Source organism: Trichosurus vulpecula, chromosome 7 (assembly GCF_011100635.1).
Source record: "Trichosurus vulpecula isolate mTriVul1 chromosome 7, mTriVul1.pri, whole genome shotgun sequence".
Classification (NCBI taxonomy): domain Eukaryota; kingdom Metazoa; phylum Chordata; class Mammalia; order Diprotodontia; family Phalangeridae; genus Trichosurus; species Trichosurus vulpecula.
This window is the reverse complement of record NC_050579.1, coordinates 16,422,080-16,435,374: the sequence shown is the minus strand read 5'-3', so window position 1 is coordinate 16,435,374 and position 13,295 is coordinate 16,422,080.

Genomic DNA, 13,295 nt, shown 5'->3' with positions numbered 1-13,295 from the left:
GGGTGCCTACAACTTTAAATTAAGCCCCTGGTCTAAGCAGCATTGGAGAATGGTTGAGACCCTAGCATGGAGTAGAGACATTTCCCCCTAAAGAATTTTCTCCTATGATTCGGAAATCATAAAATCACAGAACTTGGAGTTTAAACAGACCTCAACAGCCATCTGGTCCCACTCATGCCCCAAATAGAACCTCCACTCCCACATCCCTGACAAGAGGCCATCCAACCTCTTTCCAAAGAGACCTCCAATGAGAGAGAACCCCCCTGCCCCCCACTCCCCTCCTTTCCATGAAGCCTATTTTATGTCAGGACAGCTTGATCTGTTAGGAAATTTTCTCCTGTCATCAAATCTCAATTTGCCTCTACCACTTTGATCCCTTGCTCTTGGTTCTTCCCTCTAGGACCAAGAAGTCAGTGTGGTCTAGTGAGCAGAGCACTGGACTTGAACTCAAGACAACCTGGGATCAAATTCCCCCTCAGACTCTGCCAGCCTTTTCCAGGAGGACATAAGGAAAGGGGGGCTGCCTCAGAGGGCAGGGAGCCATTTTTCCAGCATCTGGTCATAAATCCCCAGTACCGTGCTTTCTGTGCTTTTCTGAGGAAGAATAGAAGGAGCTGTGGCTTTCCAGAGCCATTCCACCAGTGGCCTGAAAGAATGCGAGTTTGCCCAGCTGGCCTCACCAGGGTCCTCCAATCTTGAGCACAAGGTGTCTAGACTTTTGGAACATCTTCAGCCTCACCAGAATCGTATTTCATGCCCCACCCATGGCTGTTAAATCGAGACTTAGCCTGGCCAGGACCCAGAAGCACAGCCAGCTCTTCCTTTTCAGCAGCTGGACTGCTTGATTTGACCTCACCCAGCCTCCACCCACCTTTCAGCTTCCTTTTGTGTTTTGTCTTCCTCCATTAGACTATAAGCTCCTTGAGGGCAGGCACTGCCTTTTTTTTTTCTTGTTTGGATCCCCAGTACTTAGTACAGCACCTGGCACATAGTAGGGGCCTAATAAATTTTTGTTGTATTGTATTGATCCCTCCTGCTGGCTCCATCCTCTTTGGCCCATTGTAGTCTTTGGCCACTGGGCTTATGCTCCTCTCTCTCTCTCTCTCTCTCTCTCTCTCTCTCTCTCTCTCTCTCTCTTAAATTAAAAAAAAAATTATTCAATATGAGTTTAAACACATAAAGAATAAAGACAAAAAGAACAGCACAACATAAAAAAGAGGATTGACTGTAAAACCATGAAGTTACATTTCACACTGTTTACTTTTTAAAAAAAAACTATAAAATATGCACTACCCATCATTTTCAAAACTACTCTGCTTTCTATGCTTCCTTCTTAATTTTCCTCTATTCTCTGCTGTGTACATCTTACATGTTTTTCCCTCCCACCCCACCCTACCCTACATCTAATGGTAGATGGTCACCATTAGATACAAATGTGTATATATTTTAAAATGCTAATATACATATACTTCTATTTATCAGTTCTTTCTCTGGAGATGGATAGTGTCTTCCTTCATAGGTTCTTTGTGGCTGATTTGAGTATTTATCATATTCAAAATGACTTAGTCACTCAAAGTTGTTCTTAAAACAATATTGCTATTACTGTATACAGTGTTCTCTTGGTTCTGCTCGTTTCACTCTTCATTATTTTGTTCAGGTCTTTCCATGTTTTTCTAAAACCAATGAGCTCATCATTTCTTATAGCGCAGTAATATTCCATCACAATTACATGCCACAATTTGTTTAGCCATTCCCATTGACGGGCATCCCTGCAATTTCCAGCTCTTTGCCACCATGCTTCTCTCTTTAACATCTATCTTGTCCGAGTAATGGAGGGAGCCCAGGTGGGGACAAGGTGGTGCAGAGTGGAAATAGCCCTGGCTCTGGACTGAGACCCAGGTTCAAATCCCACTTCTGATGCCTGCTACCAGGGTGGCCGTGGGTGAGTTACTCATCCTCTCTGGGCATCAGTTTCCTCATCTATAAATGAGAGGGAGACCCAACATTCTGTGGTGGAGAGAGAGTTTGCTTTGGTGATCGGGAAAGACCTTTGTTCAAACCTGACACATATGGGCTGCGTCACCTAACACTGTGTCCCAGACAACTCTAAGACTCAGACTGTCAGAAGAGTTGTCAAGATGCCATCTTGAGATTTCCCTACCCCCAATGAGATCACACATCTGCAGAAACAAAGAAGAAACAAAGAAAAGAAATTAGGGAATTGTACTAGATAGCCTCTAAGGGGCCTTCCAGCCTGAACTCTAGAATGCCATGGAGAGCTAGAAAAGGTCATTAATTAGGTCATTGGTAACCTTGGTGGTAGCCATTGCAGGAGAGTAGCCAGATTGCAAAGTGTTAAAGAGTGAGCTAATATAATGGAGGCAGGAAATAGAGACTTTTCAAATCCACAGCTAATTAAATCTGCTTTGTAGTTATGTTTAAGGGGCAGCTAGGTGGTGCTACAGTGGATAGAGCATGCACCCTAAAGTCAGGAAGACCTGAGTTCAAATTTGACCTCAGATATTTACTAGCTATGTGATCCTGGAGGCAAGTCACTTAACCCTGATTGCTTCCACATACATTTGTGTGTGTGTGTATGTATACATATACAAAAAATTTGGAGCAATAAACAATCCTAACTTTTCGGGAACCCCAAGTTTCTATCAGGATTCTTCATTCCATTAATTTTTTCGTCTATGGTCATGACATGCATTCTGTTCTCACCTTGCTTTCTTTCATCTAGTATAACTTCCTAAAGATCTTTCCAGATTTTTTCATATTTTTCCTTACCTTAATTGCTCATTGGCTTTCATTGCAACATAGGCCATGGTCTTTTTTCAACCATATCTCTATTGTTGGACATTGAGATTGCTTCCAGGTTGGGCCTTTTTTGAGATTACAAATAGTCCTACATTGAAGATCTTGGAACAGAATGAATGAGTCTCTGGGTTGGAAGGGACTTCAAGGCTGTCAGAGTCAACCCACACCAAGAAACCCCACTTCAATATATCTGATCAGTGGTCATCCTACCTCTGTTGAAAGGGAATCTGCTACCTCCTGATGGGATATTGCATTTAGAGACAGCTTTGACTGTTAGGAGACTTGAGCTGACATCAAGCCAAAATGTCCATCATTCCCCGATTTTCCCCTCCTGGACCAAACAGAACAAGCCAAATCCCTCTTCCATATAAGAATCCACATACTCGAAGATAGCTATTGTGTCTCCCCACCCCATCTCTGAGTCTTCTCTTCTCCAGGCTAACATTACATCCGTACTTCTTTCACTTGAGCCTCATATGCATAGATGCAAAGCCTTTCCTTATTCTGGTGGTCCTCCTCTGGACATTCTCCACGTAGTCCTTTTTTGGTTTTTGTGACACTTTAAGGGACATATTCCCAATAGTGGTATTGCTGAATAAGTGGATACAATTATTTTTATAATTTCTACTGCATTTCACCAGATTGTTCTCCAAAAAGACTATAATTTTGCAATTTCACTAGCAATGAATGAGTGTATCTATTTCTCCCCAGTCCCACCAGAATTGTTCCAGTTGTCTTAATTATTTTTGCCAATTTGATGGGTGTAAGGTAGAACACAACCTTTGCTTTGCATCTTTTTTATTATTGAGGTTAAGCATTTTGAAGTGATCGTTGACCATTTCCGTCTCTTCTCTTGAATATTACCTGTTTATATGCTTTTGACCATTACGGTCAATCCATTATGGACTGAGAATCACCTTTACAAGTTTTTAACAGTATACCTTATGTATTTTAGTTCTCCATCATATTTGCCATACTTAATTAAGCTTTTTTTGTTAAGCTACTGTTGATGGTGGAGGGAAAAAGATAGAGGAGATGGGTTGGGAGCAAACAGATCAAAAGGAAGCTTATTAGAAGGGAGGAGAACAAAGTGGAGAGGGAATGATAGATGGGACAAGCCTCAAGAGGAGGCAGCGAGAGTCATATAGGAAAGGGTGAGGAAAGGAAGAGACAGAAGGAAACGGTGGGCACATTAGGGCATCTGGGAGGGTGAGAGGTATGAGGATGCATAGGAGGGATGCTAATTTCCAATTTGCCATCACCAATCCATTGCTTATCAAGAACTCTCTATCTTTAGAGCCTGCCATCTCTTCCGGTCTACTTTCCTCATCTGCCAATAGAATATGCTCTGGGAATACTATCCCATATTCCCATTCACACTGGCAGTTGAGTACCCAAAGGGCATTTGGCTACTTTTCCTCAGGGGGGTTGGGGGGGGGGGCTCTTGTCTTTCCAGTGCTCATGATCATGAGCCCCCATCAGTGTGCTTCCCTATTCCTTATCAATTTATGTCAGTTATCAAGGATATCATTATCAACTAGCCAGCTAGACTTAATTAGCTTTTAGAAACATTTATTTAGGCATATAGTAAGAAAAGCTGATGCAAAATACGCCCCCACCCCCTGCCACATCAGAGAGCACACTCTCCCATAAATACAGAGTCCATGGAGAAGTATATTCAAGATTAGAGCAGTCTTTCAGAATCCTTTAGCTAGAAGTCTTTGTCTTCCCTTCATGAGACCTTCATAAAGTTCCCTTTATATATGGTACAGCTTTCTGCTCCACCTTGGAGAGTCCTGAAGATGCGTTTCTTCAGAGAGTATAGTTTGTTCTCTGTTCTTGGTGTAGATCATGCCATCAGCCTCTGGTGTTCCAGAATCACTAGGAGCATGCCCTTAGAAAGTTTAAAATCTTCTGGCATTTTGAAGTTCACATCCTATGGTTGATGTAGGAGTGGAGAGAAGTAAGAGGCTTTTCTTCTCCTCCGTTCCAAGAAATTCCCAGTCTGGGGCTTGGCAAGACTGGCAGAAATTACTTCTGCCCCTGGACTTCCCCAATACTCAAATGCCTGGGATCCTGAATTGTCCTACTATTTTATCCATGCCTACAGAACTTGATTGAGTCACGTCAGACTCTCAATGTATTTCCTATATAGCACTATTTCATTTTATCCAATAGTTTTCATTCTTTCCAAATTGATTGGGGATTTTTCACACCTAGTTTAGTACCTGTTCTAATAAAGGTATTCTCACCTGATTAAGGTAATTAATTTATAGGTATGATGGGGTCAATCAACCCCTACCCTTCTATCCTACTGTTTTCCCCTCAGCCCATTCAGGCCAATTTCTTCATAGTCCCTTATTTTTGCTCCTCTGAAGATAATGAAAACTTAAAAGGCTGAAATGATCATGTAAGGAAGCTCTTAGAAGCCCGGGCTTCAGCACAGTCACCACAGTTTTTCAGAATTCAGCAAATTCTCACTTTCTAAGAACTGAAGAACCAGAACAGAAAAGGAAGTTAGGTTAACCCCAAAGGAGGTTAGCTTAAAGTTAACTGAAAGGAAAGCAAAGCCTTTTTTGTTTCTTTTCATCTTTATTTTTGCCAAACCATTTCCTATTGTAAAGCCCAAGCTGTGATACCACAGTCCAAAATGCAGGGCAATTAATCTGTCAAACAGAAAGGCAGCAGCTGTTTCAGATAACCCTGATAAGGGGATGAACCCCTCTCCCTCTGTCTCCCTCTCCTCCTCTCTTCCTCTTTTTTTTCTCTCTGTCTCTGTCCTTCATTCTCTCCCTCTCTATTTGTATCTCTCTCCCTCCACCTTTCCCTGTCCCTCCCTCTGTCTATCTCTCTCTGTATGTCTCTCTCTTTCTTCTCTCTGTCTCTGTCTCTATCTCTGTTTCTCTCTCTCTCTCTCTCTCTCTCTCCATCTCTATCTCTGTATCTCTGTCTCTCCCTCCCTTCATTAAAAAAGCAAGGCTATCATGGACTTCTGGGCCAATGTTTCTACACTGGCTCTGCAGAACTGACAATTATTAGAAGGGGAAGCAAAGTTTAGACCTCTGTGGGGCAGAGCAATGTGGTTCTGGGGAACTTGGTTGTTTAAATGGATCTCCCTATGCAAGTTGTGTTTCCCTTTGTTAGGTGTGTCCCTGAAGAAAGTCTAGGGCAGTGACATCCTACTAGCTACTGTGCAGAGGTAGTGTGGCTTAGTGGAAAGACCATGGGACTTGGAGTCAGGAGGACCTGAGTTCAAATCCAGCCTCTGCCACTTACTACAGTGTGACACTGAGCAAGTTGCTTAACCTTTCAGATCCTCGGTCTCCTCATCTGTAGTCAAAATAGCACCTGCCTCGTCAGCTTCTTGAGACGATCAGCACTTTGCAGACATCATTGCACCGTAGAAATAGGAGTTAGCATGAAACGGCTTGATAGTAGAGTCTTATGTCCCAAGCGTAGGGATAAGTAGACCCTGGACAGCACCATGGACCAGCAGGAGGAGCACCAGGTTGGGAGTCAGTGGAGTCAGAGTTTGAGTCCTACATGTGATGAGTACTACTTGTGTGACTTTATTAGACAAGGCACTTCCCCTCCTTCCAGCCCTCAGTTTTCTCATCTGTGAAACGAGGGATGGACTAGATGAGCTCGGAAGGTCCTTTCTTCTCTAACTCTGCCATCTTGGGATCCTTCTGTTGCCTTCCTTGTTCTCTCAGGCCTGCCTTGGCCAGCCTTATTGGACTCTGGCAGCCCTTGCAGACTCATATGAACAAATGTCAGCCCACTTTGTGATCACCTTGACTCCCTAATGGGAGAGTACTTGGATCTGGGCAATGCGCCGGTGTCGTGTCTTCGAATTTCATCACTGATGCAGAGGACGGGATGGGGGAAACGAGGGAACGCTCTCCCAACCCCCTTCAATGTGTTTCATGAGCCAGTTGTAGGACATAGAGCTAGACTCCATGGTTCTTGAAGAAGACCAAAATGACCTCACTATGTTGGGGTCAAGCTATAATCTGACTATGGCTGATCGGACCAACACAAGCTTGAAGGCTTTACCTCGGGTCGCCACAAATAGTCCAAGACCCTGTGGAGAGCTTAAAAGGGAGCACAAGAATCACAAATAGCCAGTGCTTTAAGGTTTGCAAAGGGCTTCACCTCTCTTTTTCTTGATCCTCATAACTGTGAGATAGGCTTGCTACCCTATTTATTATCCCCCACCCCCCGCATCTGACAGATAAGGAAACAGAGGAAGGCAGAGGGTTAAGTGACTTACCCAGGATCACCCAGCTAGCCTGTAGCTACAGCAGGATTTGGACTTGGGTCTTCCTGACACCACATGCAGCACTAGGTCCACAGTGCCACTTTGCCTTGCCCCCAAAAGCTAACCATCTATTTATTCCTTGCTTTCCTTGCTAGGTGAGACTCTGTAGGAATCAAATGTGAAAGGTCTAACCCAGGGTCAAGTTTGAATAGTGAGCTGAGTCACCAGGAGATCACCTTTCCCCCCCCTTCCCAATTCTGCTACTCCATCAGCCCAACCCATGGGACCCCACCTCCAACCGACAATGTCAGGACTTGTTTCCCGCCAAAAGGAAGAATGAAATCCCTCAAGACAGGAAGACTTTGAAGTCTTCCCCTGAAATCAGATTCTGCCTGCTTTTGGAAGGAGCCCAAGTGAGACTAGTCCAGACTGATGCTTTACAAGCACTCTGATTTTCATTTTAAATACCAGTTTGGCCCTAGTGTTAAAAATAAACTTTCACCTGCATCTCATTTTCTCCTTTGTTACCAAATCCATTGTTTGTTTGAACAAAAACAAAGAAGGAGGGGTTGGAGGGGGAGGTGGAAGGAAGGGGCTTTTTAAAAAGTGATTTACTGAGTTCGAGCCTAAGCATAAATTGGAGGGGCCAGAGATGTTCATGAACAAGAGGACTATGGGGATTGCCACAAGGAATAGTCTGCTGACCATTCGGCCCAAACATACCTGGCTTATGGAAGAGGGGAGACAGAAGGAACAGAACTATGTTCTTCTCAAGGCAAACCTTATGTATTAGTCAAACTTGTGAACAGGGGAAAAGGAAATTCCTGCCTGGAGCAGAGGAAAGTGAGGTTGAGTTGGGAAGGAAGCATGTGCAAATGACAAACCAGACCAAGTTGGTACCAACAGGTCTGGAAAATGATAAAAATCCAAGCTTAAAGCTGGAAGGATTCTTAGAGCCCACCAAGTCCAACCCCCCATGTTTCATAGATGAGACAATTGGGAAACCGAGGTTAAATGATTTTCCCAGGGTCACATAGCTACTAAATATGAGACACAATTTGAATTCAGATCTTCTTGATTCCAACTCCAACTTTCTATTCCACTGAGACAGTGGAAAAGCCATGCCGAGAGCAGAGAGATTCAGGCAAGGAAGTCCCTACTAGATGAGGAAGTCAATTATAGGCAGTCCTGAGCAAGTGAACGCTCTGTATTATATAGCTCAATCACGGCTTCAATGGGAGAATCACAGATTTCCAGAGTGGGGAGAGGCTCAGCAGATGACTAATCTGATCCATGCCTCTCACTGCCACAGACAAGTGATTATCTAGAAGGCCTCCAAGGGGGCAGAACCCATGGCTTCCCTTTGATACAGATGCTAGGTCCTACCCCCAACCATTCCAGCAATGGTCATGCAACCTCTGCGACTCTCAAGATTCTGTAACCTCTTGTCAGCGCTCCATGCCTCCTTTCACAGAAAAAAAAAAACCATGTTTTGGGTATGTTGCACGACGTTTTATCTGTGTAGGCAGCATGGTGGTCTTGGAGTCAGAAAGCCCTGGCTTCAAATCCCACCTAAGACACTTGTTAGCATTTCTAGCCATCTACCTCTCTTCTGAGAGGCAGGGAGCATGCTCCACCCTCAGTCCTCTGAAGTCTTGTTTGGCCACCTTTTTGAGGTCTTTCAGTACTGTTTTCCTTTAAATTCTTGTGGTCATCCTATAAACCATTCTGCTTACTTCCTTTGCATCAGTTCATAGATATTAGATGGCCTCTGAAGTCCCTTCTAGGGTGTAGAGCTAGGATGCTATGACTCATCATTGCATCCCCACCAGTACCTAGGACAGGTCCTGGCATACAGTACTCGTTCAGCAGACAGTCTGTGGAATGAATGAGGACACATATCCCTCATTGACAGTCACAGAGGCCCAACCTCCACCTGAATGAGAATTCCCTTGACAACAGTCCAAACATGTTGCTACTCCGGAGGACACTACCTCCTGAGGCAACCTATTTTGCTTTGGAATTGTTTTAATAAATTGTTGCAAAGAGTTTCCTTTCATCAAGCTAAAACGTGTCCTTCCCTACCACTTCCACCCATTACTCCCAGTTCTGAGACCAATTGCAACCAGTCTAATCACTTCCTTCCGTGAGAGCTCTTCAAATACTTGAGGACAGCTCTCAGAGTAACCATAAGCCTTCTCTTCTCCAGGCTAAATAGGCCCAGTTCCTTCTTGTCTTCTGCTGTTCTTTCTGCTTTCTCTCCATGGTAACAGCTTAGCAGATATTTGTTGGCAGTTTTTCCCACCTCATAACCCTCCTTTTTTTTTAGTCTAAAGACTTCTTGGTCAGACTCCAAACAACTAGACCATGTCCTTGGCCCTACTTCTGACACCTGATTTCTAGAAAAGAGTCTGATCCTCCTGGCTCTCTTGGGCTGGTTATGGAGACCCAGTCACTTCTCTTAGGTGACCAAAACAAGGTTTGGGGGTCTCTGAAAAGAGATTTACTAGGTAACTAAAGAAAAAGTAAAACAAAACAAAATGTAGAGACAAAGTAGATACCAATGAGTTTTCAGCACATGGGGATCTTATCTCAATTGGAATGCAGTCAAGACGTGACAGGGCTTGGGTTGGCTTGGCTTGGCTTGACTTGACAACACAGCTGTAATGGAGTCACCCTGTGTGTTTCGCTTTATCATCTCACCTCTAGATAAAGCTGGCACTTTCCTATTTAGCCCCAAATACCCTTCTCCCCTTCCTCCTCAACTAACCCAAGCACAGGTACCAGTTAGTCAGGGTGAATGGAGAACAACTCATATTGATTCCGCCTTGGAATCTTACCTCTGCTATTTACTACCTCTGAGATCCTGGGCAAGCCATTCGCTTCTCTGGCCCTCAGTTTCCTCTTCTATCAAATGAGGGGGTTGGACAAGATGATCTCTGAGTTCCTTTCCAGCTGTAGATCTATTATGTAGATTCCCAAATCTACCTTTCAGCTGACCTCCAATCTCATATCTCCAACTGTCTTTCAGACATCCCAAACTGGATGTCCAGAAGACATCTAAACTCATCATGTCCAAAACAGAATTCATTGTCTTCCCCCCAAACCCTCCCTTGCCCCTACCTTCCCTATTGCTGTAGAGGGCAACACCATCCTCCCATTCCCTGAGGCTTGCACCCTAAAAGTCATCCTGCATTCCTTGCTATCTTGTCACACACACACACACACACACACACACACACACCATCACTCTCTCCAAAGCCCAGTCTGTTGCCAAGGTCTATTGGTTTCACCTTTGCAACATCTCTGGAATGCATCCCCTTCTCTTCTCAGATACTGGCCCCACCCTTGTGCAGCCCCTCATCACCTCATGCCTGGATTATTGCAATAGTTACTGGTGGCTCTGCTTGCATCAAGTCCCTCCCTTCTCTGAGCCTTCCTCCATTCAATCACTAAAGTGATTTTGCTAAAGCGCAGATCTGATTATATCACCCTTCTTCCCACCCCCACCCCTCCAATAAACTCTAATGGCTCCTGAGTATATCATGCTTTATTTTTATTTTTTATTTTTGGTCCTTCCTTTAGGTAGCACAATGAAGCTGGAGCTGAAGTCAAGAAGACCTGATTTCAAAATGTGCCTCAGAAACTTACTAGCTGTGTGACCCTGACCAAGCCATGTCTCTGTTTGCCTTAGTTTCCTCGCGTGTAAAATGAGGATAATAGCGTCACTCCCTCCCAGGGTTGTTGTGAGGAACAATGGCACAATATTTATAGAGTGCTTGGCAGACCTTGAGGTGCAGGATATTTCTTTTCCCAATCAAATATTTAATCTTTAGTTAGGAGATGATGTGAAGCAGTGGAAAGAACACTGACTCTAAAGTCTTCAAGACCCTTTTCCAATTGGACCTCTAATGCTTACTACCTGTGAACCTCAGGTTCCTCATCTATAAAATGGGACCATCTATAAAAAGGGTCACACAGCTAATAAGGTTCTGAGACACATTTTGAATTCAGGTCTTCTTGGCTTCAGCTCCAGCCTCATTGTGCTACCTAAAGGCAGGACCAAAAATAAAAAATAAAAATAAAGCTGTGAAGCAGGTAACTTTGCAAAGCTGAAAGTGTGATCCGGATGTGAAGTAGAGAATCTCTCTGGAAGCCTTATGGCTTCAGTGGAGGAACCCTGTAGATGTTCAGCCTGACCCCCTTCCCATCTCTGAGGAGGAACTGCCTCCTTCTATTTCCAAACCCTTGCCCCTTGCAGGGCTTCCCCGGGTCGAGGGGGGGGGGTGCGGTGGCGCGGATATTCAAGGGAGCTCATTCACGAAGCTGAGATGCTGAGATGACTGACTGGCCCTGAGCTCTTTCCCAACTGGGGTTATCAGACTCACCTACTTCTCTTTGTTGACTCATCCCTCCCCCAGAGAGGGACTTTTTCAGAATGTTATGACTGCAATTTTACAATATCAAGAATATGTTAAACAGACATCAAGTGATAACAGCTGAAATCCACCCATAATAAGAAAAAGGGCTGGGTTTTGTTTTTTTAAACTCTCTGATTGGAGTACTTACTTTCCAGTGGGGAAACACTGGGCTGTCTAGTAGGATGTGTTTCCCAGGTTTCCAGGTGGGGCTGGAACCAAAAGACATGAAAGATCCATAAAAAATAATGAGGCTTTAATGAGAGATATTAAAAGATACCCCACCCAATGGGCAGAGAGGAGGAACTGTGGGTACAGAACATATGATATCCATTTTTCCCCAATGTGTTAATTTTGCTGAATCCTTTTCTTTTTCCTCTTTCTGCTTCATTATAAGGGGCAGGTCCATGGGATCTCACTGGAAGTTCTCTGGAAAGGATATTTTGGGAAATATAGAAGATGTGAAAACAAAGGATAGGAATAAAAATATACATCAAAAAATAATGGTGGGGCTGAAAGGTAGCATGGCGAAGGGGAAAGAAAGCTGGCTAAACATTCAAGAATACCTGGTACATTTTATAGGTGTGACCTTGGGCAAGTCATTCAACTTCTCATTGCCCCAGGCAACTCTCTAAACTGCTGGGAAAATGATGGATCTGCTTCTCTGTTTCCTTAACAGAAGCTCCCCACACCAAGGATGGGGCCTTGTTTATTGCAGGTATCTCTGTCACAAGCATCAGAGGCATGACTGGCTGCAAGACCTGAATCCTAGGGCCAGCTCTGCCACTTACCTAGGGGGATGCTGTAATGTTTAACGACAGGCTCTCCAGAAAAAGAAATACATATACAGCACACTTTTAAGATTAATCTTCATTATTAACATTTCTCTCCAACACCTTCTTAAACCTAGACAATCAACAAAACAATAAATCAAGCCTAGTGTCTGCCAGCATCTGAGGTATAAATGCTCACATCGAAAATTTAACAATGAACTTTTCAGGCATTAGAGCTGGCTCCTACAAAGCCCTGTCTTGGGGCCTCAGATTCCACATAGGAAAGACCCCAAGAGCATTGTAAATACAGCACCAGACTTGGAGGCAGAGCCTGGGTTCACAACGTGCTGGTGACCAAAGGCAGGTCACTTAGCCTCTGTTTTGTCCTCTGAGAAATGGGGATAATAATAAATTACACTGGCCATGCCCCAAGGTTGCTGCAGAAAGCACTTTGCAAATGTTAGAGCAATAGGTGAATGTACATGGCAGTGATGAGGAGGTCAAACGAGGCAGCTGCAAACGATGATCTCCATTTCCCTTCCAGCTTTGAGACTTCATGTTTTATGAAATAGCCATGAAAAGGTCTTTGCCACCTCAGCACACAGAGCTGGTATGCAGAAGTTATTGTAAATAAAAGTCCAGTAGAGCTCTGACCCACGGCCAGCAGCACTGGGCGGCTTCTAATGTAGCAAAGGACAGGACAGTAGAACACAGTGTCATTGGCCCTAGCGCCACGAAGAGTGAGCCCAAAGAGCGCTGAGTTTGGAGTCAAAAAGCCCAGGTTCAAATCCTGTCTCTGATGCTCTCCCTTCCTACAGGACCCTGGGCAAGTAGTTCCACCCCTCTGGGCCTCAGTTTCCTCATCTGTAAGACAAAAGGACTGACTCCTGGGATTCTGCCAGTCCTGTACTTGGCAGGGACAAAGGGCAACAGCAGACTCTTTAGCCATTGGCTGTGTACAGGAGATCACCTTCTGCTTTCCCCCTTTGGGCAATGTCAGGGTGCACATTCTGGGCATCGGCA